The following is a 22500-nucleotide window of genomic DNA, read 5'->3' as shown; positions in this document are numbered from 1 at the left end:
ATACACAGCCATGTCTGTGATGGTGTGGATCATCATGTATAAAGGGGGTAGTTGTCACTTGCTCTGCGGCTTACGGCCATACCACCCTGAGCACGCCCGATCTCGTCCGATCTCGGAAGCTAAGCAGGGTCGGGCCTGGTTAGTACTTGGATGGGAGACCGCCTGGGAATACCAGGTGCTGTAAGCTTTTTCACTTTTCTGTGCAAACAACAGAGGACGCTGCTGCTTCAGTAAACAGCACTGACTGTGCCACTGCTCAACTGGCAGTCACTGTGCAGACAGTTCAGCTCACAGTGCACAAACCACACTTTCATATTATAACATTACACAGTTGACAAGTTGAGAGAAAGAAAGAAAGAAAGAAAGTCGAGCAAAGACACCCGCGCTTGACATACACAGCCATGTCTGTGATGGTGTGGATCATCATGTATAAAGGGGGTAGTTGTCACTTGCTCTGCGGCTTACGGCCATACCACCCTGAGCACGCCCGATCTCGTCCGATCTCGGAAGCTAAGCAGGGTCGGGCCTGGTTAGTACTTGGATGGGAGACCGCCTGGGAATACCAGGTGCTGTAAGCTTTTTCACTTTTCTGTGCAAACAACAGAGGACGCTGCTGCTTCAGTAAACAGCACTGACTGTGCCACTGCTCAACTGTCAATCACTGTGCAGACAGTTCAGCTCACAGTGCACAAACCACACTTTCATATTATCACATTACACAGTTGACAAGTTGAGAGAAAGAAAGAAAGAAAGAAAGTCGAGCAAAGACACCCGCGCTTGACATACACAGCCATGTCTGTGATGGTGTGGATCATCATGTATAAAGGGGGTAGTTGTCACTTTCTCTGCGGCTTACGGCCATACCACCCTGAGCACGCCCGATCTCGTCCGATCTCGGAAGCTAAGCAGGGTCGGGCCTGGTTAGTACTTGGATGGGAGACCGCCTGGGAATACCAGGTGCTGTAAGCTTTTTCACTTTTCTGTGCAAACAACAGAGGACGCTGCTGCTTCAGTAAACAGCACTGACTGTGCCACTGCTCAACTGTCAATCACTGTGCAGACAGTTCAGCTCACAGTGCACAAACCACACTTTCATATTATCACATTACACAGTTGACAAGTTGAGAGAAAGAAAGAAAGAAAGAAAGTCGAGCAAAGACACCCGCGCTTGACATACACAGCCATGTCTGTGATGGTGTGGATCATCATGTATAAAGGGGGTAGTTGTCACTTGCTCTGCGGCTTACGGCCATACCACCCTGAGCACGCCCGATCTCGTCCGATCTCGGAAGCTAAGCAGGGTGGGGCCTGGTTAGTACTTGGATGGGAGACCGCCTGGGAATACCAGGTGCTGTAAGCTTTTTCACTTTTCTGTGCAAACAACAGAGGACGCTGCTGCTTCAGTAAACAGCACTGACTGTGCCACTGCTCAACTGTCAATCACTGTGCAGACAGTTCAGCTCACAGTGCACAAACCACACTTTCATATTATCACATTACACAGTTGACAAGTTGAGAGAAAGAAAGAAAGAAAGAAAGTCGAGCAAAGACACCCGCGCTTGACATACACAGCCATGTCTGTGATGGTGTGGATCATCATGTATAAAGGGGGTAGTTGTCACTTGCTCTGCGGCTTACGGCCATACCACCCTGAGCACGCCCGTTCTCGGAAGCTAAGCAGGGTCGGGCCTGGTTAGTACTTGGATGGGAGACCGCCTGGGAATACCAGGTGCTGTAAGCTTTTTCACTTTTCTGTGCAAACAACAGAGGACGCTGCTGCTTCAGTAAACAGCACTGACTGTGCCACTGCTCAACTGTCAATCACTGTGCAGACAGTTCAGCTCACAGTGCACAAACCACACTTTCATATTTTCACATTACACAGTTGACAAGTTGACAAGTTGAGAGAAAGAAAGAAAGAAAGAAAGTCGAGCAAAGACACCCGCGCTTGACATACACAGCCATGTCTGTGATGGTGTGGATCATCATGTATAAAGGGGGTAGTTGTCACTTGCTCTGCGGCTTACGGCCATACCACCCTGAGCACGCCCGATCTCGTCCGATCTCGGAAGCTAAGCAGGGTCGGGCCTGGTTAGTACTTGGATGGGAGACCGCCTGGGAATACCAGGTGCTGTAAGCTTTTTCACTTTTCTGTGCAAACAACAGAGGACGCTGCTGCTTCAGTAAACAGCACTGACTGTGCCACTGCTCAACTGTCAATCACTGTGCAGACAGTTCAGCTCACAGTGCACAAACCACACTTTCATATTATCACATTACACAGTTGACAAGTTGAGAGAAAGAAAGAAAGAAAGAAAGTCGAGCAAAGACACCCGCGCTTGACATACACAGCCATGTCTGTGATGGTGTGGATCATCATGTATAAAGGGGGTAGTTGTCACTTGCTCTGCGGCTTACGGCCATACCACCCTGAGCACGCCCGATCTCGTCCGATCTCGGAAGCTAAGCAGGGTGGGGCCTGGTTAGTACTTGGATGGGAGACCGCCTGGGAATACCAGGTGCTGTAAGCTTTTTCACTTTTCTGTGCAAACAACAGAGGACGCTGCTGCTTCAGTAAACAGCACTGACTGTGCCACTGCTCAACTGTCAATCACTGTGCAGACAGTTCAGCTCACAGTGCACAAACCACACTTTCATATTATCACATTACACAGTTGACAAGTTGAGAGAAAGAAAGAAAGAAAGAAAGTCGAGCAAAGACACCCGCGCTTGACATACACAGCCATGTCTGTGATGGTGTGGATCATCATGTATAAAGGGGGTAGTTGTCACTTGCTCTGCGGCTTACGGCCATACCACCCTGAGCACGCCCGATCTCGTCCGATCTCGGAAGCTAAGCAGGGTCGGGCCTGGTTAGTACTTGGATGGGAGACCGCCTGGGAATACCAGGTGCTGTAAGCTTTTTCACTTTTCTGTGCAAACAACAGAGGACGCTGCTGCTTCAGTAAACAGCACTGACTGTGCCACTGCTCAACTGTCAATCACTGTGCAGACAGTTCAGCTCACAGTGCACAAACCACACTTTCATATTATCACATTACACAGTTGACAAGTTGAGAGAAAGAAAGAAAGAAAGAAAGTCAAGCAAAGACACCCGCGCTTGACATACACAGCCATGTCTGTGATGGTGTGGATCATCATGTATAAAGGGGGTAGTTGTCACTTGCTCTGCGGCTTACGGCCATACCACCCTGAGCACGCCCGATCTCGTCCGATCTCGGAAGCTAAGCAGGGTCGGGCCTGGTTAGTACTTGGATGGGAGACCGCCTGGGAATACCAGGTGCTGTAAGCTTTTTCACTTTTCTGTGCAAACAACAGAGGACGCTGCTGCTTCAGTAAACAGCACTGACTGTGCCACTGCTCAACTGTCAATCACTGTGCAGACAGTTCAGCTCACAGTGCACAAACCACACTTTCATATTATCACATTACACAGTTGACAAGTTGAGAGAAAGAAAGAAAGAAAGAAAGTCGAGCAAAGACACCCGCGCTTGACATACACAGCCATGTCTGTGATGGTGTGGATCATCATGTATAAAGGGGGTAGTTGTCACTTGCTCTGCGGCTTACGGCCATACCACCCTGAGCACGCCCGATCTCGTCCGATCTCGGAAGCTAAGCAGGGTCGGGCCTGGTTAGTACTTGGATGGGAGACCGCCTGGGAATACCAGGTGCTGTAAGCTTTTTCACTTTTCTGTGCAAACAACAGAGGACGCTGCTGCTTCAGTAAACAGCACTGACTGTGCCACTGCTCAACTGTCAATCACTGTGCAGACAGTTCAGCTCACAGTGCACAAACCACACTTTCATATTATCACATTACACAGTTGACAAGTTGAGAGAAAGAAAGAAAGAAAGAAAGTCGAGCAAAGACACCCGCGCTTGACATACACAGCCATGTCTGTGATGGTGTGGATCATCATGTATAAAGGGGGTAGTTGTCACTTGCTCTGCGGCTTACGGCCATACCACCCTGAGCACGCCCGATCTTGTCCGATCTCGGAAGCTAAGCAGGGTCGGGCCTGGTTAGTACTTGGATGGGAGACCGCCTGGGAATACCAGGTGCTGTAAGCTTTTTCACTTTTCTGTGCAAACAACAGAGGACGCTGCTGCTTCAGTAAACAGCACTGACTGTGCCACTGCTCAACTGTCAATCACTGTGCAGACAGTTCAGCTCACAGTGCACAAACCACACTTTCATATTATCACATTACACAGTTGACAAGTTGAGAGAAAGAAAGAAAGAAAGAAAGTCGAGCAAAGACACCCGCGCTTGACATACGCAGCCATGTCTGTGATGGTGTGGATCATCATGTATAAAGGGGGTAGTTGTCACTTGCTCTGCGGCTTGCGGCCATACCACCCTGAGCACGCCCGATCTCGGAAGCTAAGCAGGGTCGGGCCTGGTTAGTACTTGGATGGGAGACCGCCTGGGAATACCAGGTGCTGTAAGCTTTTTCACTTTTCTGTGCAAACAACAGAGGACGCTGCTGCTTCAGTAAACAGCACTGACTGTGCCACTGCTCAACTGGCAGTCACTGTGCAGACAGTTCAGCTCACAGTGCACAAACCACACTTTCATATTATAACATTACACAGTTGACAAGTTGAGAGAAAGAAAGAAAGAAAGAAAGTCGAGCAAAGACACCCGCGCTTGACATACACAGCCATGTCTGTGATGGTGTGGATCATCATGTATAAAGGGGGTAGTTGTCACTTGCTCTGCGGCTTACGGCCATACCACCCTGAGCACGCCCGATCTCGTCCGATCTCGGAAGCTAAGCAGGGTCGGGCCTGGTTAGTACTTGGATGGGAGACCGCCTGGGAATACCAGGTGCTGTAAGCTTTTTCACTTTTCTGTGCAAACAACAGAGGACGCTGCTGCTTCAGTAAACAGCACTGACTGTGCCACTGCTCAACTGTCAATCACTGTGCAGACAGTTCAGCTCACAGTGCACAAACCACACTTTCATATTATCACATTACACAGTTGACAAGTTGACAAGTTGAGAGAAAGAAAGAAAGAAAGAAAGTCGAGCAAAGACACCCGCGCTTGACATACACAGCCATGTCTGTGATGGTGTGGATCATCATGTATAAAGGGGGTAGTTGTCACTTGCTCTGCGGCTTACGGCCATACCACCCTGAGCACGCCCGATCTCGTCCGATCTCGGAAGCTAAGCAGGGTCGGGCCTGGTTAGTACTTGGATGGGAGACCGCCTGGGAATACCAGGTGCTGTAAGCTTTTTCACTTTTCTGTGCAAACAACAGAGGACGCTGCTGCTTCAGTAAACAGCACTGACTGTGCCACTGCTCAACTGTCAATCACTGTGCAGACAGTTCAGCTCACAGTGCACAAACCACACTTTCATATTATCACATTACACAGTTGACAAGTTGAGAGAAAGAAAGAAAGAAAGAAAGTCGAGCAAAGACACCCGCGCTTGACATACACAGCCATGTCTGTGATGGTGTGGATCATCATGTATAAAGGGGGTAGTTGTCACTTGCTCTGCGGCTTACGGCCATACCACCCTGAGCACGCCCGATCTCGTCCGATCTCGGAAGCTAAGCAGGGTGGGGCCTGGTTAGTACTTGGATGGGAGACCGCCTGGGAATACCAGGTGCTGTAAGCTTTTTCACTTTTCTGTGCAAACAACAGAGGACGCTGCTGCTTCAGTAAACAGCACTGACTGTGCCACTGCTCAACTGTCAATCACTGTGCAGACAGTTCAGCTCACAGTGCACAAACCACACTTTCATATTATCACATTACACAGTTGACAAGTTGAGAGAAAGAAAGAAAGAAAGAAAGTCGAGCAAAGACACCCGCGCTTGACATACACAGCCATGTCTGTGATGGTGTGGATCATCATGTATAAAGGGGGTAGTTGTCACTTGCTCTGCGGCTTACGGCCATACCACCCTGAGCACGCCCGATCTCGTCCGATCTCGGAAGCTAAGCAGGGTCGGGCCTGGTTAGTACTTGGATGGGAGACCGCCTGGGAATACCAGGTGCTGTAAGCTTTTTCACTTTTCTGTGCAAACAACAGAGGACGCTGCTGCTTCAGTAAACAGCACTGACTGTGCCACTGCTCAACTGTCAATCACTGTGCAGACAGTTCAGCTCACAGTGCACAAACCACACTTTCATATTATCACATTACACAGTTGACAAGTTGAGAGAAAGAAAGAAAGAAAGAAAGTCAAGCAAAGACACCCGCGCTTGACATACACAGCCATGTCTGTGATGGTGTGGATCATCATGTATAAAGGGGGTAGTTGTCACTTGCTCTGCGGCTTACGGCCATACCACCCTGAGCACGCCCGATCTCGTCCGATCTCGGAAGCTAAGCAGGGTCGGGCCTGGTTAGTACTTGGATGGGAGACCGCCTGGGAATACCAGGTGCTGTAAGCTTTTTCACTTTTCTGTGCAAACAACAGAGGACACTGCTGCTTCAGTAAACAGCACTGACTGTGCCACTGCTCAACTGTCAATCACTGTGCAGACAGTTCAGCTCACAGTGCACAAACCACACTTTCATATTATCACATTACACAGTTGACAAGTTGAGAGAAAGAAAGAAAGAAAGAAAGTCGAGCAAAGACACCCGCGCTTGACATACACAGCCATGTCTGTGATGGTGTGGATCATCATGTATAAAGGGGGTAGTTGTCACTTGCTCTGCGGCTTACGGCCATACCAACCTGAGCACGCCCGATCTCGTCCGATCTCGGAAGCTAAGCAAGGTCGGTCCTGGTTAGTACTTGGGTGGGAGACCGCCTGGGAATACCAGGTGCTGTAAGCTTTTTCACTTTTCTGTGCAAACAACAGAGGACGCTGCTGCTTCAGTAAACAGCACTGACTGTGCCACTGCTCAACTGTCAATCACTGTGCAGACAGTTCAGCTCACAGTGCACAAACCACACTTTCATATTATCACATTACACAGTTGACAAGTTGAGAGAAAGAAAGAAAGAAAGAAAGTCGAGCAAAGACACCCGCGCTTGACATACACAGCCATGTCTGTGATGGTGTGGATCATCATGTATAAAGGGGGTAGTTGTCACTTGCTCTGCGGCTTACGGCCATACCACCCTGAGCACGCCCGATCTCGTCCGATCTCGGAAGCTAAGCAGGGTCGGGCCTGGTTAGTACTTGGATGGGAGACCGCCTGGGAATACCAGGTGCTGTAAGCTTTTTCACTTTTCTGTGCAAACAACAGAGGACGCTGCTGCTTCAGTAAACAGCACTGACTGTGCCACTGCTCAACTGTCAATCACTGTGCAGACAGTTCAGCTCACAGTGCACAAACCACACTTTCATATTTTCACATTACACAGTTGACAAGTTGACAAGTTGAGAGAAAGAAAGAAAGAAAGAAAGTCGAGCAAAGACACCCGCGCTTGACATACACAGCCATGTCTGTGATGGTGTGGATCATCATGTATAAAGGGGGTAGTTGTCACTTGCTCTGCGGCTTACGGCCATACCACCCTGAGCACGCACAGAGGAGGAGCACGCCGTACGTTCACGACAGTCAATCAGTCCGTGTTTTTTTGGATCGTTTTCAGCCTTGGTTTTTGCTGGTTTGTAATTTTTTAGTTTAGTATTTAATTTGTGGGTTACATCCCCCGACAGCTTTTGCTGTCTGGGGGACTCTTTGTGTTTAAAAAATCATTCAAATGGATCCAACGGTGACAGACAAAGGAACGGAAAAGACGACGGAGAAGAGAATGCCCGCGAGTGCGGAAAAACAGAAGAAAATGTACGAAAAGAGACTGACAATCATGTTGGAAATAGAAGGAGAGGAGAGAACAACGATGATGGACATGCTGAGAAAAGTGAGGGCGGAGTGTGGAGAAGTGCTTGGCTGCCGTTTTAAGACGCCAAAGTCATACGAGCTGACGATGAAAGAGGAAAGCGGGAAGAAAAAGCTGATGGACGGACTGAGAATTGGGAACAACAGACTGATGGCGAAAGAACTGGGTAACAATGAAATGGTCGTCTCATTCATTAATCTGCCCACTTACATAGAGGATGAGGAAATATTGGCAAAACTACAGGACTGGGGAGTCACTGCGGTCTCGTCCATTAAGAGGAGGATGTGGCCAGGGACGGACATCGCTGATGGGACGAGGTTTTTAAAGGTCCGTTTCACAGACGCTGTGAAATCATTGCCATATTCCACTAAGTTTGAGACGGTAAGCGGAGCGGAGCACTTCCGCGTCATCCATGACAGGCAAGTTAAAGTTTGCCGCTTGTGTATACAGCCTGGCCACATTGTCAGAGACTGTCCCACTTTTATTTGTTTTAAATGTGGGAAACAGGGGCATTACGCACGAGAGTGTGATGCGGAGGGGAAATGTGCTCTGTGCAAAGAAAAGATCTCCCTGTGTGTGTGTGGAGAGCCGGGGGAGGACGCCGAAGAGCCGTCATACTCCGACGTCTCTGACGAGGAGGAGAGAGAGGCGGAGGACGGCGCCGATACGGGGAGAGAGGAGGATGGACGGAGAGGCGGCGTCGAGAGGGAGGAGCCGGGAATGACCGGAGAGACCCACGAGGAGGGAAACCGTGACTGTGGGGAATCGAGAGGAGACGAAGGAGGGAGAGACTCTGATAATCCAGCACCACAAAATCCAGACAATTATGCTGGCTTTGGAACGCGGGCAGCAAATGAAAAAGACGGGAAAGCTGTGTCGGACGGGTCTGAGGGCGAGGAGGGGATGGACGTCAGCGCAGAGACCATCAGACAGCTGAAGAGAAAGAAGAGGGCGAAGGAAAAGGAGAAGATGAAGGTTAAAAAGTAGAGGTATGGCTGCTGCTCTGCTATTCTTTTTTGTTTTATGCCTTATGTTGCATATTGCTTCGTTTAACTGTAACGGTCTAAGAGGAAAAACGAAAGCGGAGTTGGTATTTAATGCCATAAAAGCAGAAGTACTGTGCCTGCAAGAGACTCACTGGACTGACGAAGTTTTTAAAGATATCAGCTCACTGTGGAGAGGCAAAATTATTGCAAATAATATGAGTCACAGAGCATGTGGTGTTGCTATCTTGGTAAAAGAGGAGACATTGACTGACATACAGGTAGTCCACAAAGATGACAAAGGGAGGTTGCTTGTCATTGAATTTAATTTTTGTAACATTAGGTTTAGATTAATTAATGTCTATGCACCAAATATTGAAAAGGAAAGAAGAGAAATGTTTGATAATTTGAGGACTTTTTGTACTGAGAGATGTATTTTGGTTGGTGATTTTAATTTATGGTGTACAAGGCTGGATGGGTCCAGCAGTGTTAATTTCAGAAACGATACTTCAAGGAGTGTTTTATTTGATGTTATGAATAAGGAAGATTTAGTTGATGTATGGAGGGATATGTATCCAAACAGGAGAGAATACTCAAGAAAGCAAATGGTTTTGGGAAAAGTGAAACAAAGCAGAATAGATTTAGTTTTGATTAAAAGAAATATTTTGAGTTGGGTCTTGAATGTAAAATATAAGTTTTTGGGTTTAAGTGATCATGCTGCTTTAACTTTTGGTTTTGGGGTGAGATGTGAAGGGAGGGGAGGGGGGGTTTGGTGTTTAAACTCTTGTTTGTTAAAAGAGGAGGAATATAGAAAAATTATTTCAAGACTTATAAAAAATGAGCAAGAAAATACTTTATTTGAAGACGATGTTTGTTTATGGTGGGAACAGATGAAGAATAAAATAAAAAGAACAAGTATTAGATTTGCAAAAAAGAGGAACTTTGTGAAAAAGAAAGAGGAAAATGAAGTGAAAGAAAAATTAATAAAAGAGCTGGAAAGACTGGAGGAGGATCCGAATCGGGATAGGACATACTTTATGAAATTAGAAGGTGAGATAGAATATTATGAGAGAGAAAAATATGAGGGAGCAGTTATCAGAAGTAGGGCTCAGTATGCAGTTGAGGGAGAAAAGTGTACAAACTTCTTTCTCAACTTGGAGAAAAGTAAACAGGTAAAGTCTTATATAACGGAGCTAGAAAGTGAGAATGGAGAGAGAGTGACAGATTTTGTAGGCATTTTGGAGGTAGTGGAAGCTTTTTATGCAAAACTGTTTCAAAAGGAAGGTATAGTGCAGGAATGTGTGGATGAGATATTAGATACTGTTGATGCCAGAATATCAGATGAAAGTAAACAAATGTGTGACGATGATTTGACAATTGATGAAATTAAAATAGCTATAGAGCAAATGAAATCCAGCAAGAGTCCAGGTTCAGATGGCCTGACACATGAATTTTATAAGGTTTTTTCTGATATATTGGTGCCAATACTGTTGAAAGTGTATAAGTGTATGGAGGAAAGGAAAACGGTTCCAGAGTCAATGGCAACAGGGGTTATTACTATCTTGTTTAAAAAAAGAGGGAGTCCGTTTAAATTAGAAAATTACAGGCCTTTAAGTCTGTTGAACTCGGACTACAAGATTTTAACAAAAGCTTTAGCCAATAGATTGAGGGACGTGGTAGGAGAAATAATAGCACCAACACAAGCTTATAGTATACCAGGTAGGGACATCACTGATGTCATATGTACAATTAGAGATGTAGTCAATAGTATGAATAATGATGGTGAGGGTGGTCTAGTCCTGAATTTAGACTTAAATAAAGCTTTTGATAGGGTTGAACATGGGTATTTAGAACAGGTTTTGGGCAAATTTGGTTTTGGGGATAGGTTTGTTAATTGGATAATGTTGCTATATGCAAATGCTAAAAGTTGTGTGAAAATAAATGGTATGCTCACTGATGTTTTCCCAGTACAACGGTCAGTCAGACAAGGCTGTCCTCTTTCAGCCTTGCTCTATTCTTTAGCAGCAGAACCATTGGCAACACTATGTAAAAAAGACATTTCTTTACAAAGCATTCAAATACCATATAGCACAAATAGTCTAATTCATCAATTTGCTGACGATACAACCTTTACTGTCAGAACCATAGAAAGTGTAAAAGGAATAATGAAACATGTTGAAACATATGGGAGAGCATCAGGAGCAAAAGTAAACATAGAAAAATCAGAAATTATGTGTGTAGGGCATACAAATCCAGAAGAGTGTGAAATTCCTTTAAAGATAACGAGAGACTTCATTAAAATATTGGGTGTGAACATAGGAGTACAGAGTAAGGAAGCGAGAGATGCCACATGGACTGGTATATTGAATAAAGTTAAACAATTATTAAATTTGTGGTCTATGAGAGGGCTGCGATTAAAAGGTAAGGTTGTAGTCATTAACTCATTGCTTCTATCAAAATTTAATTATGTGATGGGAGCTCTAGATCTCCCTGAGTGGGTTTTGAATGAGGTGAGAGCTGTAATAAGTAAGTTTCTGTGGAGAGGAAAAGGAGTTAAAATATCTATGAAGACATTAATAGCAGGGTATGGAGAGGGAGGGCTAAAACTGATGGACTTAGATGTTAAACGAAAAGCATTGAGAATAAAGGTGGTTAAAAAATATCTATATGGTAAGGAGGAGTATGGTTGGAAAGGGTTCTTTAAGGATTTTCTGTGTAAAAGTGGAGGATGTGGGGACAGTGGGATCTTTATGAGATTCAGAAAGAATATGTTGGAAAATCTTCCTGTGTTTTATCAAGAGGTATTTCTAGCTTGGGCAGATTTCATTGAGCACCTGAAATATGACTGCAAAACAATAAATCAAATATTAGATCAGCCAGTATTTATGAATCCACAAATAAAAAACAGTGGGAATGTTTTGTATGACAAAGTTTTCATACAAGCAGGATTAAAACAAGTGAGAGATTTTGCTTATGAGTATGTGCCTGGCTTCTTGCCAAATAGAGCCATTTTTGACAGTGTTGTGGAGATAGACGAGGAGGTAGGTAGAACTAAGGTGGATAATGTGATTAAGTGCATAAAAGGAAGCTTACCGGATATATGGATTAAAACAATAGAGAGGGAAACAGTTCAGGTAGGAAAGAGTGAGCTACCAGATCTGTACATTGATCAGATTGATGGGAAAATGCTCTTTAATAAAATAAAAGTAAAGATGTTGTACACGTTGATGCTGATGAAAGAAATCAAGACCCCAGCATCAGAAAATGTTTGGTTGAAGGTATTTCAGGATCTGAATGTGAAAGAAATTTGGAAAAATTTACATGTCAAGTACAATAGCATAGACTGTGAAAATTTGGACTTCAAACTCAGACATAACAGAATATACACGAATGTGGTCATTCACCAAATTAATAAAAATGTAGATCGGTTTTGTGATGTTTGTAAATCAGATCCTGAAACACTGATGCATTTGTTTTTTGAATGCAAGGAATTAAAGAACTTTCAATTGAAACTAATAACCCTGATCAAAAACAATTGGAAATTAGATCTGATAGCGAATGATTGGAAGAAAGTTTTCTTTTTTGGTTCAAGTAAAACATCAAAAACTGTGAATGTTAATTTGTTTAATTTTGTATTAAGTCATGCTAGATATGCAGTATGGCTAAGGAGAAATTTAGCACATTTTGAAGGGAAGAGGATAGAAGTGTTAGCTTTGTTTGTATCGGTATTAAGGAAAGATGTTGCTTTGCGATGGAACTTTTTGAGTAGGAGTTTGTTTGAGGAGTTTTTTGTGCAAGGCAGTAGCCTTATTTCTATTGATGATGGAGGTAGATTTCATATTAATTTATGATTTTTATCCTTTGTGCTTTGTTTTGTTGTTAATGTGTATGTATATGTAAATATTGTGTTCTGAAAAGCTTTGTATATTTTCATAATAAAAGAAAAAAAAAAAGCACGCCCGATCTCGTCCGATCTCGGAAGCTAAGCAGGGTCGGGCCTGGTTAGTACTTGAATGGGAGACCGCCTGGGAATACCAGGTGCTGTAAGCTTTTTCACTTTTCTGTGCAAACAACAGAGGACGCTGCTGCTTCAGTAAACAGCACTGACTGTGCCACTGCTCAACTGTCAATCACTGTGCAGACAGTTCAGCTCACAGTGCACAAACCACACTTTCATATTATCACATTACACAGTTGACAAGTTGAGAGAAAGAAAGAAAGAAAGAAAGTCGAGCAAAGACACCCGCGCTTGACATACACAGCCATGTCTGTGATGGTGTGGATCATCATGTATAAAGGGGGTAGTTGTCACTTGCTCTGCGGCTTACGGCCATACCACCCTGAGCACGCCCGATCTCGTCCGATCTCGGAAGCTAAGCAGGGTCGGGCCTGGTTAGTACTTGGGTGGGAGACCGCCTGGGAATACCAGGTGCTGTAAGCTTTTTCACTTTTCTGTGCAAACAACAGAGGACGCTGCTGCTTCAGTAAACAGCACTGACTGTGCCACTGCTCAACTGTCAATCACTGTGCAGACAGTTCAGCTCACAGTGCACAAACCACACTTTCATATTATCACATTACACAGTTGACAAGTTGACAAGTTGAGAGAAAGAAAGAAAGAAAGAAAGTCGAGCAAAGACACCCGCGCTTGACATACACAGCCATGTCTGTGATGGTGTGGATCATCATGTATAAAGGGGGTAGTTGTCACTTGCTCTGCGGCTTACGGCCATACCACCCTGAGCACGCCCGATCTCGTCCGATCTCGGAAGCTAAGCAGGGTCGGGCCTGGTTAGTACTTGGATGGGAGACCGCCTGGGAATACCAGGTGCTGTAAGCTTTTTCACTTTTCTGTGCAAACAACAGAGGACGCTGCTGCTTCAGTAAACAGCACTGACTGTGCCACTGCTCAACTGTCAATCACTGTGCAGACAGTTCAGCTCACAGTGCACAAACCACACTTTCATATTATCACATTACACAGTTGACAAGTTGAGAGAAAGAAAGAAAGAAAGAAAGTCGAGCAAAGACACCCGCGCTTGACATACACAGCCATGTCTGTGATGGTGTGGATCATCATGTATAAAGGGGGTAGTTGTCACTTTCTCTGCGGCTTACGGCCATACCACCCTGAGCACGCCCGATCTCGTCTGATCTCGGAAGCTAAGCAGGGTCGGGCCTGGTTAGTACTTGGATGGGAGACCGCCTGGGAATACCAGGTGCTGTAAGCTTTTTCACTTTTCTGTGCAAACAACAGAGGACGCTGCTGCTTCAGTAAACAGCACTGACTGTGCCACTGCTCAACTGTCAATCACTGTGCAGACAGTTCAGCTCACAGTGCACAAACCACACTTTCATATTATCACATTACACAGTTGACAAGTTGACAAGTTGAGAGAAAGAAAGAAAAAAAGAAAGTCAAGCAAAGACACCCGCGCTTGACGTACACAGCCATGTCTGTGATGGTGTGGATCATCATGTATAAAGGGGGTAGTTGTCACTTGCTCTCCGGCTTACAGCCATACCACCCTGAGCACGCCTGATCTCGTCCGATCTAGGAAGCTAAGCAGTGTCAGGCCTGGTTAGTACTTGGATGGGAGACCGCCTGGGAATACCAGGTGCTGTAAGCTTTTTCACTTTTCTGTGCAAACAACAGAGGACGCTGCTGCTTCAGTAAACAGCACTGACTGTGCCACTGCTCAACTGTCAATCACTGTGCAGACAGTTCAGCTCACAGTGCACAAACCACACTTTCATATTTTCACATTACACAGTTGACAAGTTGAGAGAAAGAAAGAAAGAAAGAAAGTCGAGCAAAGACACCCGCGCTTGACATACACAGCCATGTCTGTGATGGTGTGGATCATCATGTATAAAGGGGGTAGTTGTCACTTGCTCTGCGGCTTACGGCCATACCACCCTGAGCACGCCCGATCTCGTCCGATCTCGGAAGTTAAGCAGGGTCGGGCCTGCTTAGTACTTGGATGGGAGACCGCCTGGGAATACCAGGTGCTGTAAGCTTTTTCACTTTTCTGTGCAAACAACAGAGGACGCTGCTGCTTCAGTAAACAGCACTGACTGTGCCACTGCTCAACTGTCAATCACTGTGCAGACAGTTCAGCTCACAGTGCACAAACCACACTTTCATATTATCACATTACACAGTTGACAAGTTGAGAGAAAGAAAGAAAGAAAGAAAGTCGAGCAAAGACACCCGCGCTTGACATACACAGCCATGTCTGTGATGGTGTGGATCATCATGTATAAAGGGGGTAGTTGTCACTTGCTCTGCGGCTTACGGCCATACCACCCTGAGCACGCCCGATCTCGTCCGATCTCGGAAGCTAAGCAAGGTCGGGCCTGGTTAGTACTTGGGTGGGAGACCGCCTGGGAATACCAGGTGCTGTAAGCTTTTTCACTTTTCTGTGCAAACAACAGAGGACGCTGCTGCTTCAGTAAACAGCACTGACTGTGCCACTGCTCAACTGTCAATCACTGTGCAGACAGTTCAGCTCACAGTGCACAAACCACACTTTCATATTATCACATTACACAGTTGACAAGTTGAGAGAAAGAAAGAAAGAAAGAAAGTCGAGCAAAGACACCCGCGCTTGACATACACAGCCATGTCTGTGATGGTGTGGATCATCATGTATAAAGGGGGTAGTTGTCACTTGCTCTGCGGCTTACGGCCATACCACCCTGAGCACGCCCGATCTCGTCCGATCTCGGAAGCTAAGCAGGGTCGGGCCTGGTTAGTACTTGGATGGGAGACCGCCTGGGAATACCAGGTGCTGTAAGCTTTTTCACTTTTCTGTGCAAACAACAGAGGACGCTGCTGCTTCAGTAAACAGCACTGACTGTGCCACTGCTCAACTGTCAATCACTGTGCAGACAGTTCAGCTCACAGTGCACAAACCACACTTTCATATTATCACATTACACAGTTGACAAGTTGACAAGTTGAGAGAAAGAAAGAAAAAAAGAAAGTCAAGCAAAGACACCCGCGCTTGACGTACACAGCCATGTCTGTGATGGTGTGGATCATCATGTATAAAGGGGGTAGTTGTCACTTGCTCTCCGGCTTACAGCCATACCACCCTGAGCACGCCTGATCTCGTCCGATCTAGGAAGCTAAGCAGTGTCGGGCCTGGTTAGTACTTGGATGGGAGACCGCCTGGGAATACCAGGTGCTGTAAGCTTTTTCACTTTTCTGTGCAAACAACAGAGGACGCTGCTGCTTCAGTAAACAGCACTGACTGTGCCACTGCTCAACTGTCAATCACTGTGCAGACAGTTCAGCTCACAGTGCACAAACCACACTTTCATATTTTCACATTACACAGTTGACAAGTTGAGAGAAAGAAAGAAAGAAAGAAAGTCGAGCAAAGACACCCGCGCTTGACATACACAGCCATGTCTGTGATGGTGTGGATCATCATGTATAAAGGGGGTAGTTGTCACTTGCTCTGCGGCTTACGGCCATACCACCCTGAGCACGCCCGATCTCGTCCGATCTCGGAAGTTAAGCAGGGTCGGGCCTGCTTAGTACTTGGATGGGAGACCGCCTGGGAATACCAGGTGCTGTAAGCTTTTTCACTTTTCTGTGCAAACAACAGAGGACGCTGCTGCTTCAGTAAACAGCACTGACTGTGCCACTGCTCAACTGTCAATCACTGTGCAGACAGTTCAGCTCACAGTGCACAAACCACACTTTCATATTATCACATTACACAGTTGACAAGTTGAGAGAAAGAAAGAAAGAAAGAAAGTCGAGCAAAGACACCCGCGCTTGACATACACAGCCATGTCTGTGATGGTGTGGATCATCATGTATAAAGGGGGTAGTTGTCACTTGCTCTGCGGCTTACGGCCATACCACCCTGAGCACGCCCGATCTCGTCCGATCTCGGAAGCTAAGCAGTGTCGGGCCTGGTTAGTACTTGGATGGGAGACCGCCTGGGAATACCAGGTGCTGTAAGCTTTTTCACTTTTCTGTGCAAACAACAGAGGACGCTGCTGCTTCAGTAAACAGCACTGACTGTGCCACTGCTCAACTGTCAATCACTGTGCAGACAGTTCAGCTCACAGTGCACAAACCACACTTTCATATTATCACATTACACAGTTGACAAGTTGAGAGAAAGAAAGAAAGAAAGAAAGTCGAGCAAAGACACCCGCGCTTGACATACGCAGCCATGTCTGTGATGGTGTGGATCATCATGTATAAAGGGGGTAGTTGTCACTTGCTCTGCGGCTTACGGCCATACCACCCTGAGCACGCCTGATCTCGGAAGCTAAGCAGGGTCGGGCCTGGTTAGTACTTGGATGGGAGACCGCCTGGGAATACCAGGTGCTGTAAGCTTTTTCACTTTTCTGTGCAAACAACAGAGGACGCTGCTGCTTCAGTAAACAGCACTGACTGTGCCACTGCTCAACTGTCAATCACTGTGCAGACAGTTCAGCTCACAGTGCACAAACCACACTTTCATATTATCACATTACACAGTTGACAAGTTGAGAGAAAGAAAGAAAGAAAGAAAGTCGAGCAAAGACACCCGCGCTTGACATACACAGCCATGTCTGTGATGGTGTGGATCATCATGTATAAAGGGGGTAGTTGTCACTTGCTCTGCGGCTTACGGCCATACCACCCTGAGCACGCCCGATCTCGTCCGATCTCGGAAGCTAAGCAAGGTCGGGCCTGGTTAGTACTTGGGTGGGAGACCGCCTGGGAATACCAGGTGCTGTAAGCTTTTTCACTTTTCTGTGCAAACAACAGAGGACGCTGCTGCTTCAGTAAACAGCACTGACTGTGCCACTGCTCAACTGTCAATCACTGTGCAGACAGTTCAGCTCACAGTGCACAAACCACACTTTCATATTATCACATTACACAGTTGACAAGTTGAGAGAAAGAAAGAAAGAAAGAAAGTCGAGCAAAGACACCCGCGCTTGACATACACAGCCATGTCTGTGATGGTGTGGATCATCATGTATAAAGGGGGTAGTTGTCACTTGCTCTGCGGCTTACGGCCATACCACCCTGAGCACGCCCGTTCTCGGAAGCTAAGCAGGGTCGGGCCTGGTTAGTACTTGGATGGGAGACCGCCTGGGAATACCAGGTGCTGTAAGCTTTTTCACTTTTCTGTGCAAACAACAGAGGACGCTGCTGCTTCAGTAAACAGCACTGACTGTGCCACTGCTCAACTGTCAATCACTGTGCAGACAGTTCAGCTCACAGTGCACAAACCACACTTTCATATTATCACATTACACAGTTGACAAGTTGAGAGAAAGAAAGAAAGAAAGAAAGTCAAGCAAAGACACCCGCGCTTGACATACACAGCCATGTCTGTGATGGTGTGGATCATCATGTATAAAGGGGGTAGTTGTCACTTGCTCTCCGGCTTACGGCCATACCACCCTGAGCACGCCCGATCTCGTCCGATCTCGGAAGCTAAGCAGGGTCGGGCCTGGTTAGTACTTGGATGGGAGACCGCCTGGGAATACCAGGTGCTGTAAGCTTTTTCACTTTTCTGTGCAAACAACAGAGGACGCTGCTGCTTCAGTAAACAGCACTGACTGTGCCACTGCTCAACTGTCAATCACTGTGCAGACAGTTCAGCTCACAGTGCACAAACCACACTTTCATATTTTCACATTACACAGTTGACAAGTTGACAAGTTGAGAGAAAGAAAGAAAGAAAGAAAGTCGAGCAAAGACACCCGCGCTTGACATACACAGCCATGTCTGTGATGGTGTGGATCATCATGTATAAAGGGGGTAGTTGTCACTTGCTCTGTGGCTTACGGCCATACCACCCTGAGCACGCCCGATCTCGTCCGATCTCGGAAGCTAAGCAGGGTCGGGCCTGGTTAGTACTTGAATGGGAGACCGCCTGGGAATACCAGGTGCTGTAAGCTTTTTCACTTTTCTGTGCAAACAACAGAGGACGCTGCTGCTTCAGTAAACAGCACTGACTGTGCCACTGCTCAACTGTCAATCACTGTGCAGACAGTTCAGCTCACAGTGCACAAACCACACTTTCATATTATCACATTACACAGTTGACAAGTTGAGAGAAAGAAAGAAAGAAAGAAAGTCGAGCAAAGACACCCGCGCTTGACATACACAGCCATGTCTGTGATGGTGTGGATCATCATGTATAAAGGGGGTAGTTGTCACTTGCTCTGCGGCTTACTGCCATACCACCCTGAGCACGCCCGATCTCGTCCGATCTCGGAAGCTAAGCAGGGTCGGGCCTGGTTAGTACTTGGGTGGGAGACCGCCTGGGAATACCAGGTGCTGTAAGCTTTTTCACTTTTCTGTGCAAACAACAGAGGACGCTGCTGCTTCAGTAAACAGCACTGACTGTGCCACTGCTCAACTGTCAATCACTGTGCAGACAGTTCAGCTCACAGTGCACAAACCACACTTTCATATTATCACATTACACAGTTGACAAGTTGACAAGTTGAGAGAAAGAAAGAAAGAAAGAAAGTCAAGCAAAGACACCCGCGCTTGACATACACAGCCATGTCTGTGATGGTGTGGATCATCATGTATAAAGGGGGTAGTTGTGACTTGCTCTGCGGCTTACGGCCATACCACTCTGAGCACGCCCGATCTCGTCCGATCTCGGAAGCTAAGCAGGGTCGGGCCTGGTTAGTACTTGGATGGGAGACCGCCTGGGAATACCAGGTGCTGTAAGCTTTTTCACTTTTCTGTGCAAACAACAGAGGACGCTGCTGCTTCAGTAAACAGCACTGACTGTGCCACTGCTCAACTGTCAATCACTGTGCAGACAGTTCAGCTCACAGTGCACAAACCACACTTTCATATTATCACATTACACAGTTGACAAGTTGAGAGAAAGAAAGAAAGAAAGAAAGTCGAGCAAAGACACCCGCGCTTGACATACACAGCCATGTCTGTGATGGTGTGGATCATCATGTATAAAGGGGGTAGTTGTCACTTTCTCTGCGGCTTACGGCCATACCACCCTGAGCACGCCCGATCTCGTCCGATCTCGGAAGCTAAGCAGGGTCGGGCCTGGTTAGTACTTGGATGGGAGACCGCCTGGGAATACCAGGTGCTGTAAGCTTTTTCACTTTTCTGTGCAAACAACAGAGGACGCTGCTGCTTCAGTAAACAGCACTGACTGTGCCACTGCTCAACTGTCAATCACTGTGCAGACAGTTCAGCTCACAGTGCACAAACCACACTTTCATATTATCACATTACACAGTTGACAAGTTGAGAGAAAGAAAGAAAGAAAGAAAGTCGAGCAAAGACACCCGCGCTTGACATACACAGCCATGTCTGTGATGGTGTGGATCATCATGTATAAAGGGGGTAGTTGTCACTTGCTCTGCGGCTTACGGCCATACCACCCTGAGCACGCCCGATCTCGTCCGATCTCGGAAGCTAAGCAGGGTGGGGCCTGGTTAGTACTTGGATGGGAGACCGCCTGGGAATACCAGGTGCTGTAAGCTTTTTCACTTTTCTGTGCAAACAACAGAGGACGCTGCTGCTTCAGTAAACAGCACTGACTGTGCCACTGCTCAACTGTCAATCACTGTGCAGACAGTTCAGCTCACAGTGCACAAACCACACTTTCATATTATCACATTACACAGTTGACAAGTTGAGAGAAAGAAAGAAAGAAAGAAAGTCGAGCAAAGACACCCGCGCTTGACATACACAGCCATGTCTGTGATGGTGTGGATCATCATGTATAAAGGGGGTAGTTGTCACTTGCTCTGCGGCTTACGGCCATACCACCCTGAGCACGCCCGATCTCGTCCGATCTCGGAAGCTAAGCAGGGTCGGGCCTGGTTAGTACTTGGATGGGAGACCGCCTGGGAATACCAGGTGCTGTAAGCTTTTTCACTTTTCTGTGCAAACAACAGAGGACGCTGCTGCTTCAGTAAACAGCACTGACTGTGCCACTGCTCAACTGTCAATCACTGTGCAGACAGTTCAGCTCACAGTGCACAAACCACACTTTCATATTATCACATTACACAGTTGACAAGTTGAGAGAAAGAAAGAAAGAAAGAAAGTCGAGCAAAGACACCCGCGCTTGACATACACAGCCATGTCTGTGATGGTGTGGATCATCATGTATAAAGGGGGTAGTTGTCACTTGCTCTGCGGCTTACGGCCATACCACCCTGAGCACGCCCGATCTCGTCCGATCTCGGAAGCTAAGCAGGGTCGGGCCTGGTTAGTACTTGGATGGGAGACCGCCTGGGAATACCAGGTGCTGTAAGCTTTTTCACTTTTCTGTGCAAACAACAGAGGACGCTGCTGCTTCAGTAAACAGCACTGACTGTGCCACTGCTCAACTGTCAATCACTGTGCAGACAGTTCAGCTCACAGTGCACAAACCACACTTTCATATTATCACATTACACAGTTGACAAGTTGAGAGAAAGAAAGAAAGAAAGAAAGTCGAGCAAAGACACCCGCGCTTGACATACACAGCCATGTCTGTGATGGTGTGGATCATCATGTATAAAGGGGGTAGTTGTCACTTGCTCTGCGGCTTACGGCCATACCACCCTGAGCACGCCCGATCTCGTCCGATCTCGGAAGCTAAGCAGGGTCGGGCCTGGTTAGTACTTGGATGGGAGACCGCCTGGGAATACCAGGTGCTGTAAGCTTTTTCACTTTTCTGTGCAAACAACAGAGGACGCTGCTGCTTCAGTAAACAGCACTGACTGTGCCACTGCTCAACTGTCAATCACTGTGCAGACAGTTCAGCTCACAGTGCACAAACCACACTTTCATATTTTCACATTACACAGTTGACAAGTTGACAAGTTGAGAGAAAGAAAGAAAGAAAGAAAGTCGAGCAAAGACACCCGCGCTTGACATACACAGCCATGTCTGTGATGGTGTGGATCATCATGTATAAAGGGGGTAGTTGTCACTTGCTCTGCGGCTTACGGCCATACCACCCTGAGCACGCCCGATCTCGTCCGATCTCGGAAGCTAAGCAGGGTCCGGCCTGGTTAGTACTTGGATGGGAGACCGCCTGGGAATACCAGGTGCTGTAAGCTTTTTCACTTTTCTGTGCAAACAACAGAGGACGCTGCTGCTTCAGTAAACAGCACTGACTGTGCCACTGCTCAACTGTCAATCACTGTGCAGACAGTTCAGCTCACAGTGCACAAACCACACTTTCATATTATCACATTACACAGTTGACAAGTTGAGAGAAAGAAAGAAAGAAAGAAAGTCGAGCAAAGACACCCGCGCTTGACATACACAGCCATGTCTGTGATGGTGTGGATCATCATGTATAAAGGGGGTAGTTGTCACTTGCTCTGCGGCTTACGGCCATACCACCCTGAGCACGCCCGATCTCGTCCGATCTCGGAAGCTAAGCAGGGTTGGGCCTGGTTAGTACTTGGATGGGAGACCGCCTGGGAATACCAGGTGCTGTAAGCTTTTTCACTTTTCTGTGCAAACAACAGAGGACGCTGCTGCTTCAGTAAACAGCACTGACTGTGCCACTGCTCAACTGTCAATCACTGTGCAGACAGTTCAGCTCACAGTGCACAAACCACACTTTCATATTATCACATTACACAGTTGACAAGTTGAGAGAAAGAAAGAAAGAAAGAAAGTCGAGCAAAGACACCCGCGCTTGACATACAC

The 22500-nt window shown here is 46.6% G+C and overlaps 39 non-coding genes and 4 pseudogenes across 39 annotated transcripts; all 43 read left to right on the top strand.

Annotated features, from left to right (window-relative positions):
• Positions 1-68: 68 nt before the first annotated feature.
• LOC139610615 (5S ribosomal RNA) lies at positions 69-187 on the top strand. The gene has a single exon (XR_011685921.1). It is a non-coding gene; the product is annotated as a 5S ribosomal RNA (ribosomal RNA).
• Positions 188-459: 272 nt separating this feature from the next.
• Positions 460-578, top strand: LOC139610614 (5S ribosomal RNA). The gene has a single exon (XR_011685920.1). It is a non-coding gene; the product is annotated as a 5S ribosomal RNA (ribosomal RNA).
• A 272-nt stretch (positions 579-850) lies between these two features.
• On the top strand, positions 851-969 carry LOC139610613 (5S ribosomal RNA). Its single transcript, XR_011685919.1, has one exon. It is a non-coding gene; the product is annotated as a 5S ribosomal RNA (ribosomal RNA).
• Positions 970-1241: 272 nt separating this feature from the next.
• On the top strand, positions 1242-1360 carry LOC139610019 (5S ribosomal RNA). The gene has a single exon (XR_011685471.1). It is a non-coding gene; the product is annotated as a 5S ribosomal RNA (ribosomal RNA).
• Positions 1361-1632: 272 nt separating this feature from the next.
• LOC139610396 (5S ribosomal RNA) lies at positions 1633-1741 on the top strand (annotated as a pseudogene).
• Positions 1742-2021: 280 nt separating this feature from the next.
• LOC139610611 (5S ribosomal RNA) lies at positions 2022-2140 on the top strand. The gene has a single exon (XR_011685918.1). It is a non-coding gene; the product is annotated as a 5S ribosomal RNA (ribosomal RNA).
• A 272-nt stretch (positions 2141-2412) lies between these two features.
• Positions 2413-2531, top strand: LOC139610018 (5S ribosomal RNA). Its single transcript, XR_011685470.1, has one exon. It is a non-coding gene; the product is annotated as a 5S ribosomal RNA (ribosomal RNA).
• A 272-nt stretch (positions 2532-2803) lies between these two features.
• LOC139610610 (5S ribosomal RNA) lies at positions 2804-2922 on the top strand. Its single transcript, XR_011685917.1, has one exon. It is a non-coding gene; the product is annotated as a 5S ribosomal RNA (ribosomal RNA).
• A 272-nt stretch (positions 2923-3194) lies between these two features.
• On the top strand, positions 3195-3313 carry LOC139610608 (5S ribosomal RNA). Its single transcript, XR_011685915.1, has one exon. It is a non-coding gene; the product is annotated as a 5S ribosomal RNA (ribosomal RNA).
• Positions 3314-3585: 272 nt separating this feature from the next.
• LOC139610607 (5S ribosomal RNA) lies at positions 3586-3704 on the top strand. The gene has a single exon (XR_011685914.1). It is a non-coding gene; the product is annotated as a 5S ribosomal RNA (ribosomal RNA).
• A 272-nt stretch (positions 3705-3976) lies between these two features.
• On the top strand, positions 3977-4095 carry LOC139610168 (5S ribosomal RNA). Its single transcript, XR_011685615.1, has one exon. It is a non-coding gene; the product is annotated as a 5S ribosomal RNA (ribosomal RNA).
• Positions 4096-4367: 272 nt separating this feature from the next.
• Positions 4368-4476, top strand: LOC139610347 (5S ribosomal RNA; annotated as a pseudogene).
• A 272-nt stretch (positions 4477-4748) lies between these two features.
• On the top strand, positions 4749-4867 carry LOC139610606 (5S ribosomal RNA). The gene has a single exon (XR_011685913.1). It is a non-coding gene; the product is annotated as a 5S ribosomal RNA (ribosomal RNA).
• A 280-nt stretch (positions 4868-5147) lies between these two features.
• Positions 5148-5266, top strand: LOC139610605 (5S ribosomal RNA). The gene has a single exon (XR_011685911.1). It is a non-coding gene; the product is annotated as a 5S ribosomal RNA (ribosomal RNA).
• Positions 5267-5538: 272 nt separating this feature from the next.
• On the top strand, positions 5539-5657 carry LOC139610017 (5S ribosomal RNA). The gene has a single exon (XR_011685469.1). It is a non-coding gene; the product is annotated as a 5S ribosomal RNA (ribosomal RNA).
• Positions 5658-5929: 272 nt separating this feature from the next.
• On the top strand, positions 5930-6048 carry LOC139610604 (5S ribosomal RNA). The gene has a single exon (XR_011685910.1). It is a non-coding gene; the product is annotated as a 5S ribosomal RNA (ribosomal RNA).
• A 272-nt stretch (positions 6049-6320) lies between these two features.
• LOC139610603 (5S ribosomal RNA) lies at positions 6321-6439 on the top strand. The gene has a single exon (XR_011685909.1). It is a non-coding gene; the product is annotated as a 5S ribosomal RNA (ribosomal RNA).
• Positions 6440-6711: 272 nt separating this feature from the next.
• LOC139610284 (5S ribosomal RNA) lies at positions 6712-6830 on the top strand. Its single transcript, XR_011685729.1, has one exon. It is a non-coding gene; the product is annotated as a 5S ribosomal RNA (ribosomal RNA).
• A 272-nt stretch (positions 6831-7102) lies between these two features.
• On the top strand, positions 7103-7221 carry LOC139610602 (5S ribosomal RNA). Its single transcript, XR_011685908.1, has one exon. It is a non-coding gene; the product is annotated as a 5S ribosomal RNA (ribosomal RNA).
• Positions 7222-13150: 5929 nt separating this feature from the next.
• Positions 13151-13269, top strand: LOC139609976 (5S ribosomal RNA). Its single transcript, XR_011685429.1, has one exon. It is a non-coding gene; the product is annotated as a 5S ribosomal RNA (ribosomal RNA).
• Positions 13270-13549: 280 nt separating this feature from the next.
• LOC139610600 (5S ribosomal RNA) lies at positions 13550-13668 on the top strand. The gene has a single exon (XR_011685907.1). It is a non-coding gene; the product is annotated as a 5S ribosomal RNA (ribosomal RNA).
• Positions 13669-13940: 272 nt separating this feature from the next.
• Positions 13941-14059, top strand: LOC139610004 (5S ribosomal RNA). Its single transcript, XR_011685456.1, has one exon. It is a non-coding gene; the product is annotated as a 5S ribosomal RNA (ribosomal RNA).
• Positions 14060-14339: 280 nt separating this feature from the next.
• On the top strand, positions 14340-14458 carry LOC139610339 (5S ribosomal RNA). Its single transcript, XR_011685741.1, has one exon. It is a non-coding gene; the product is annotated as a 5S ribosomal RNA (ribosomal RNA).
• Positions 14459-14730: 272 nt separating this feature from the next.
• Positions 14731-14849, top strand: LOC139610093 (5S ribosomal RNA). The gene has a single exon (XR_011685541.1). It is a non-coding gene; the product is annotated as a 5S ribosomal RNA (ribosomal RNA).
• Positions 14850-15121: 272 nt separating this feature from the next.
• LOC139610180 (5S ribosomal RNA) lies at positions 15122-15240 on the top strand. The gene has a single exon (XR_011685627.1). It is a non-coding gene; the product is annotated as a 5S ribosomal RNA (ribosomal RNA).
• Positions 15241-15512: 272 nt separating this feature from the next.
• Positions 15513-15631, top strand: LOC139610599 (5S ribosomal RNA). The gene has a single exon (XR_011685906.1). It is a non-coding gene; the product is annotated as a 5S ribosomal RNA (ribosomal RNA).
• A 280-nt stretch (positions 15632-15911) lies between these two features.
• LOC139610289 (5S ribosomal RNA) lies at positions 15912-16030 on the top strand. Its single transcript, XR_011685734.1, has one exon. It is a non-coding gene; the product is annotated as a 5S ribosomal RNA (ribosomal RNA).
• Positions 16031-16302: 272 nt separating this feature from the next.
• On the top strand, positions 16303-16421 carry LOC139610092 (5S ribosomal RNA). The gene has a single exon (XR_011685540.1). It is a non-coding gene; the product is annotated as a 5S ribosomal RNA (ribosomal RNA).
• A 272-nt stretch (positions 16422-16693) lies between these two features.
• LOC139610185 (5S ribosomal RNA) lies at positions 16694-16812 on the top strand. The gene has a single exon (XR_011685632.1). It is a non-coding gene; the product is annotated as a 5S ribosomal RNA (ribosomal RNA).
• A 272-nt stretch (positions 16813-17084) lies between these two features.
• LOC139610356 (5S ribosomal RNA) lies at positions 17085-17193 on the top strand (annotated as a pseudogene).
• A 272-nt stretch (positions 17194-17465) lies between these two features.
• Positions 17466-17584, top strand: LOC139610179 (5S ribosomal RNA). Its single transcript, XR_011685626.1, has one exon. It is a non-coding gene; the product is annotated as a 5S ribosomal RNA (ribosomal RNA).
• A 272-nt stretch (positions 17585-17856) lies between these two features.
• LOC139610395 (5S ribosomal RNA) lies at positions 17857-17965 on the top strand (annotated as a pseudogene).
• Positions 17966-18237: 272 nt separating this feature from the next.
• On the top strand, positions 18238-18356 carry LOC139610598 (5S ribosomal RNA). Its single transcript, XR_011685905.1, has one exon. It is a non-coding gene; the product is annotated as a 5S ribosomal RNA (ribosomal RNA).
• Positions 18357-18636: 280 nt separating this feature from the next.
• LOC139610046 (5S ribosomal RNA) lies at positions 18637-18755 on the top strand. The gene has a single exon (XR_011685496.1). It is a non-coding gene; the product is annotated as a 5S ribosomal RNA (ribosomal RNA).
• A 272-nt stretch (positions 18756-19027) lies between these two features.
• Positions 19028-19146, top strand: LOC139610160 (5S ribosomal RNA). The gene has a single exon (XR_011685607.1). It is a non-coding gene; the product is annotated as a 5S ribosomal RNA (ribosomal RNA).
• A 280-nt stretch (positions 19147-19426) lies between these two features.
• Positions 19427-19545, top strand: LOC139610058 (5S ribosomal RNA). Its single transcript, XR_011685507.1, has one exon. It is a non-coding gene; the product is annotated as a 5S ribosomal RNA (ribosomal RNA).
• A 272-nt stretch (positions 19546-19817) lies between these two features.
• LOC139610596 (5S ribosomal RNA) lies at positions 19818-19936 on the top strand. The gene has a single exon (XR_011685903.1). It is a non-coding gene; the product is annotated as a 5S ribosomal RNA (ribosomal RNA).
• A 272-nt stretch (positions 19937-20208) lies between these two features.
• Positions 20209-20327, top strand: LOC139610016 (5S ribosomal RNA). The gene has a single exon (XR_011685468.1). It is a non-coding gene; the product is annotated as a 5S ribosomal RNA (ribosomal RNA).
• Positions 20328-20599: 272 nt separating this feature from the next.
• LOC139610594 (5S ribosomal RNA) lies at positions 20600-20718 on the top strand. Its single transcript, XR_011685902.1, has one exon. It is a non-coding gene; the product is annotated as a 5S ribosomal RNA (ribosomal RNA).
• A 272-nt stretch (positions 20719-20990) lies between these two features.
• LOC139610593 (5S ribosomal RNA) lies at positions 20991-21109 on the top strand. Its single transcript, XR_011685901.1, has one exon. It is a non-coding gene; the product is annotated as a 5S ribosomal RNA (ribosomal RNA).
• Positions 21110-21381: 272 nt separating this feature from the next.
• On the top strand, positions 21382-21500 carry LOC139610592 (5S ribosomal RNA). Its single transcript, XR_011685900.1, has one exon. It is a non-coding gene; the product is annotated as a 5S ribosomal RNA (ribosomal RNA).
• A 280-nt stretch (positions 21501-21780) lies between these two features.
• LOC139610241 (5S ribosomal RNA) lies at positions 21781-21899 on the top strand. Its single transcript, XR_011685687.1, has one exon. It is a non-coding gene; the product is annotated as a 5S ribosomal RNA (ribosomal RNA).
• A 272-nt stretch (positions 21900-22171) lies between these two features.
• On the top strand, positions 22172-22290 carry LOC139610527 (5S ribosomal RNA). The gene has a single exon (XR_011685836.1). It is a non-coding gene; the product is annotated as a 5S ribosomal RNA (ribosomal RNA).
• Positions 22291-22500: the final 210 nt, after the last annotated feature.

This window comes from Trachinotus anak, unplaced genomic scaffold (assembly GCF_046630095.1).
Source record: "Trachinotus anak isolate AG129_WGS33_773 ecotype Australia unplaced genomic scaffold, CSIRO_AGI_Tana_v1 ptg000026l, whole genome shotgun sequence".
Taxonomy (NCBI): domain Eukaryota; kingdom Metazoa; phylum Chordata; class Actinopteri; order Carangiformes; family Carangidae; genus Trachinotus; species Trachinotus anak.
This window is presented reverse-complemented; position numbering and strand designations above follow the sequence as displayed.